Source organism: Coptis chinensis, chromosome 7 (genome assembly GCF_015680905.1).
Source record: "Coptis chinensis isolate HL-2020 chromosome 7, ASM1568090v1, whole genome shotgun sequence".
NCBI classification, from domain to species: domain Eukaryota; kingdom Viridiplantae; phylum Streptophyta; class Magnoliopsida; order Ranunculales; family Ranunculaceae; genus Coptis; species Coptis chinensis.
The window spans coordinates 6081516-6087172 of NC_141462.1; positions in this window are offsets into that span (position 1 = coordinate 6081516).

Sequence of the window (5657 nt, forward strand, 5' to 3'; positions counted from 1 at the left end):
CCAAGTCTTCAGGTCATTCACGAACAATGATTGCGAGTTAATTAAGGACATTTATTGTGAAGCGTGCTTGAAGCCACTGTCTTGATGATGATGGTTAAGACTTACGTTACTAACCGTTGAGGTGAGCGTGAGTTTAGGAGTCCGCTATTGGAAGAGGTCGTTCGTGTGTAACGAGTCATTATGAAGCGAGTTCGTGTGACGAAGACTTTAGATCGGTTTGCGATTTCTCAGTCAGATCACTTGCCATAGTTGAGTCGCTAAGAAGTGAGTTATGAGGACGAGGATCGTAGGTCGGTTGGTAAAGATGCTTATGCTGGACACTGCTTGATATTCATTGGATGTGAATATTATTCCCTCACATAACCCCATCTCAGTAGGTCGCTTATGACGTCAGAGCGATCTGCTGAGAGAGAACGATAGCACGTATTTAGCATGTGAGAGAACACGAGCAGTGTGCGAGTGAACATCGCAACTGGGTCATTTATGGTACGTGTACTGCATCTGCTAGGGCGTGAGCAGTTTTGAATTTTGAATTTTGGATACGAACTGCTTCGGTTTAGGTGGGTGAAAATAACGTGTACTTGACAAGACCACGCGAAAGAAGACGTGTCGGTTTGGGGATTTATGTCATGATTACTTGCGTTGGGAACTGGATGGGCGGCTTGTATAAGACGTTTTCTGGGGAGTGAGGACCTTTCGTTTACCACAATATCTTCATAATCACCAAAGCAGTTTAGCTCCAGGTTAGTTCTCTCGCCATTTTTGCTTCTCTTAGTTCTTAGATAGTATCTCCGTGTTAGGTTTGTAACCAATCTAGTGTAAAGGATGTCTGATTCCGACGATACATGTTCTGATGAGGTTATTGTTAGATCGCTAGGATTTGAAAATGAGGTGGATGAAGAAGTATCTGGGTCTGTTGTAGCTATATCCAGTGGTGATCTTGTAGGGGATGGGTCATCTTCCAGTAGTTTACCCCCTAAGGTTGTGAATAGAGGTGCGGTTACGATCTTTGAAGATATTAGGTCAAGGTTCAACATTAGAATACCCGACCTCGAGATACATGACCTGAGTAGTGTAGATAATGTATTTAGTAGTAGCTTTTTACCGATAAATAAGGGTGTCGTTGTGTGCGTGGGACAGTTGAGAGCAGGGTTACGTTTGCCGTTCTCTAAATTGACCTGTGATATACTAAACTTCAGTGGGAAGGCTCCGTGTCAGTTCGTTGGTAACAGTTGGAGGTTGTTTAGGGTTTTTGACCTGTTGAATGAATAGGGGGAGTACGATATCAGACTCGATGATGTTCTCGAGCACTTCGCTGTGAAGCAATCTCGATCGAACAACTATAGCTTGCAAACTGTGTCCAGCAAGTCGTCCGTTCTGGTTAGTAACGAGTCTTGGGAGCAAAGACCGTTGTTGTTGAGGGTGAAATATTGTGTGGCTGGGAGTAGTTTGAGATGTAGGAGTTGTAATTTTGATGGTATGTACGCACTGGTGCTCTTACTTGTGTTGATTGCTTATGTCGTTCTCATGCAGGTTCTGATGTGTGGTTTTTGTTGTGTTTTTTTGCAGACGTTGTTATCTCGAACTGAGGGTTCTGTGGTGAGATTGAAAGATTTGCACGACTAAGTCGTTCTGAGAAGAGGGAGTTTCGGGGTGTTGTAGCGAACTACTTTACCGAACATGGAGGTGAGGGCATCAGGTCGAAGAGGAGGCAACAGAAGAGTAGGGCACGAGCTACGGTTGTTTTGAGCTCAGAAGATGAAATAGAAATGGTGAGGGAATCGTGTGACCTGGTAAGTTATGAAGATTGCCGTCTAGTACGTTCTGGAGCGGGGAAGCAGGTAGGTGACGCTGGAGCGGCTGGAAGTGGGATCGGGTCTAGGCGAACTGAGTCCCGTACTGGGGGAAGCTCCGAGATCGCTCCCAGAGACATTGGGAGGCAGCAGAGAGAGGGTTCTCCACTCATGATGGACGATATTGACGTCCCGGTGCGTGAACCCTTACTGAAGAGGAAGGCTGGCCCTTCCGAATGTAAGTCTGGGAAAAGTGCACGGGTAGAAGGTGGGCGACCTGGGCCGGGGACGGAGCGGACTGAAGGGAGACCTGGACCTGCTCATAGGCCTAGGGTTGGACCCGATTTGGGAAGCTTGGACCTGGAAGCCTTTAAAACCGATCAAGGGCAACCTGCTGTCCCTGGAGCACGGGCCCCGACTGTGAAGTCGAAAGTTTATGGTAAGTCTGGTGGGAAAGCTATGATGGGTCAGGACGACTTTGACCACTGCCTGGTGTACGTTGACGACCAGGGTAACAAGCAGACTGTTCAACGATCTGACTGCAGCTACAAGTGTGCCCTTTTAGCGGGATGTTTGCTTGAAACTCTCGCTCCAGACGATGATCGGATTGATCTCGATAGCAAAACTTTGAAAGAGAATCTGAGGCTGATGGATCTGTCCCAGTGCTTGGTAAGTATGGTTGTGACTTTCTTTTGCACTTGATTTGCTTTTGAATCTTGACGGTTGTCCCCTTCTTATTGTGCGTAGATGATCAGCGGGTACCAAAAGCTTAAAGAGATCGCTCAGATCGCTGAATCTGAGAAAGCTGTTGTTGAGGAGTTGAGGGAGGAGTTGAAGAACGTGAGGGAGGAGTTAAAGAACGTGCAACTTGTTAATGCGGCAGAGAAGCGGGAGTTCGATGAACTCAAGTCTAAGCACCAGGACGCTTGTTTGGAGAAGATCGTTCTGGGCAATGAGCTAGCCGAGTTGAAAATCGAGCTGAAGACTATTACAGGCTATGCCAAGCATTGTAAGGAAGTCGCCTAAAAAACTAAAGATGCCTACAGCGTCCTGGATGCGGACTATGTCGAGCTGGAACAGTTGTACTTTGCTCTCAAAGATGAACATGAACGCGGGGATTTGGGTACACCAGTGTTAAACGTACCCGAAGATGCATGTGATGTTCCTTCTTTGGGTACTCCTCCCCTTGACGTTGTGGAAACTTGTCTTGACATTGTTGTTGTTGCTCCTTCTGGTGAAGCTAGCTGTTGATGGTGTGATTGGGGAAGGCGAACTGGAGCCTTTGGCTACTGAGAACTTGACACGTGTGTCTTAGTCATGGTGAATTTGTTTGATTCTTTCTTTGCTAGTCAGTTGTATTCTTGATTTTTCTTGTCAGCTGTTGGAAGTGGTGAAGATACAATAGAGCTAGTTTCCTGGGCTTGCCTGGGCAGTTCACTTTTTTTAAAAATGGTTGTGGCATGGGCCAGATACATTAGAACTGATAAACCTAGGTAGTTTGCTTCTATAATGGGTATTATTTAAGAATTGACCGAACTAGTTTTCGGCAGGGTTGTTCTAGGCAGTTCGTTAGATGATTTTAATCTTCGGCTAACCGAAGTTGGTTTTAAGGATGTCCCCCGGCTTCGGTTAGTAAATCGAACTAGTTTCCCCGAGCCTGCTCAGCAAGTCGTTTCTTTACATTTATGAAATGCATGTTTATTCTCCTTGCTCTTTTTCTTGATGTCTTGAATGCAATTTGCCTGATGTTGTTGCACTTGGCTAGCATTGTAGGTTCCAACTGGTAAGGAATGTCAAGGCTATGTAGCATTTGAGCTTGATTGAGCGTCTTGCTCTTAGAGAGTGTTCTTCACTGAGTCGCTTCTAGTGTTGTAGGCTTCAACTAGTGAGAAGTGTTAAGGCTATGTAGCATGTGAGTGTCTTGCTCGTAGAGAACGTTCTTCACTGAGTCACTTCTAGCATTGTAGGTTACAATTAGTAAGAAGTGTTAAGGCTATGTATCTTGTGAGCGTCTTGCTCATAGAGTGCGTTCTTTTGAGAGAGGACGTTAACACGTGTTTAGCACGTGTGAGGATGCGGAACGTTTGTGAGCAGAAATAGTAACCGCCTTATTTTGTGGAATTTGAAAAGACGGTGGGTCATGAGGCACATCGGTTAGGGTTTCGATGTATTAATGGAATGTCTTGGGAAGTGAACGGTTTACCATAAAAGCTTTACATGATAAGTGAAGGGTTCCTGGTTCGTTATCTTGCTCAAGCAAATTTCCAAAGTTCTTGTCAAAGTTCTGGTCTTTGCCCACGTTCTTGAGGGCTTCAAGTTAGTTTCACACGTCTTTTCTTTTATCGTCCTCTTTGATAAGTAGGTTTTATATGCTTGTTGTTTTGCTCTTTTGCTGAATGTTGGGTTGTCACTGAAGTGTAGGATGGCTAGGCTAAATGACGATGGCATTTTGGTCTCTCCAACGGGAAGGGTGAGGGAGACCTCTCCCCTTGTCTTGGATGAGATCGAATTCTTGCCTCGTCGTCGGCGCAATCTGGGTAAGCAGAAGGCTGTCGCTTCTTACCCGAGGACCACAAAGCGGTCTAAAACTGTGGGTCACTCTGCTTCTGGTTCGGACAAGCGAACTGGAGGTGTGGTGTTCAGGTGCCCGAGTGCTAGGGGTGGGGTTGACCTGGGGGCTCATGACCGTGCTGTGGTGGGTAAGGGAAAAGTTGCTGCTGGAGAAAGTTCTGGGATTGGTTCTTTAGGGAAGCGGGTTGGCGACCTGGGAAGCGACTTCGTTTACACTAGGAAGACGGGGAAGAATCGTGCTGTGAAACGTTCTGATTGCAGCTTCGGGTCGGCACCCGGCCCATAGCTAACTGTCTCTTGGAAGGGATTGTTTTGGACGGTGATAAAGAAGAGTTGGAAGGCCAAGACTTGGGTAAGACTCTGGAGACGACCATAGACATGGCTTGTTGTTTGATAAGCTTTTAACCTTGTTTGGTCCCTTTCTGTCTTATTGGCGGGAGTAACATTGATGTTCTACTTGTAGTTTCTTGTTGGGTATAACAAGTTGAAGCAGACGGCCCAATTTATGGAAGCTGAGGAAAATGATGTGGGCAAGGTAAAGGAAGAACTGTTGAGCTTGCAGATCGTCCGAGAGGCTGAAAAGAAGGAACTGGAGGCCTTGAGGAAAAAGCACCAGGATGCTGTAGCAGGGAGGTCGTCGATGGTCAATTCGATGCTTGACTTGTAGGAAAGATTAGGTGTCGTAGCTGAGTACGCTAAGAACTGCAAGTCGGTTGCACAAAAGGCTCAACAAGCGTATGACGCTGTGTGCCAAGACTATGCATTACTGGAAGAGACACGTACTTTCAATTGAGAGAAGAGCATGAACGTGGGGCTCTAGGTACAAGTGTGCTTGTCGTACCTGGAGATGCTAGTAATGCTCCGTCTACCAATGTTGTTCCTGCTAAGCGAACTGATGTGCCTGCTGATGATAAGCATGTTACTCCTTGTGCTTGACCAATGCTTTTGGATTTCTTCTTCCTTTGTGTAAGTTGTGCGGTTTTTTGAATATTTCTCTCATTTCAGTTTTGTAAGTGGTTGTAAAACAATAGAACTGGTTTCCTGGGATTGTCTGGGCAGTTCACTTTTGAAATGGTTAGGCCCCGGATACATTAAGAGCCTGATACCACCGGGAAACCCGCGCTCGTGGTTATTGATAACGAGCTTAATTGAACCGTGTCCACATAAGTGGCCGTTCGGTTATTTTGAAGAACTGGTTTCCTGAGTTAGTTTAGGCAGTTCGTTTGTTTTGCACATTATAAAATGCATGATGTTTACTTTCATCTGAATGCTTGTGCATGTTGTTTTGATTTT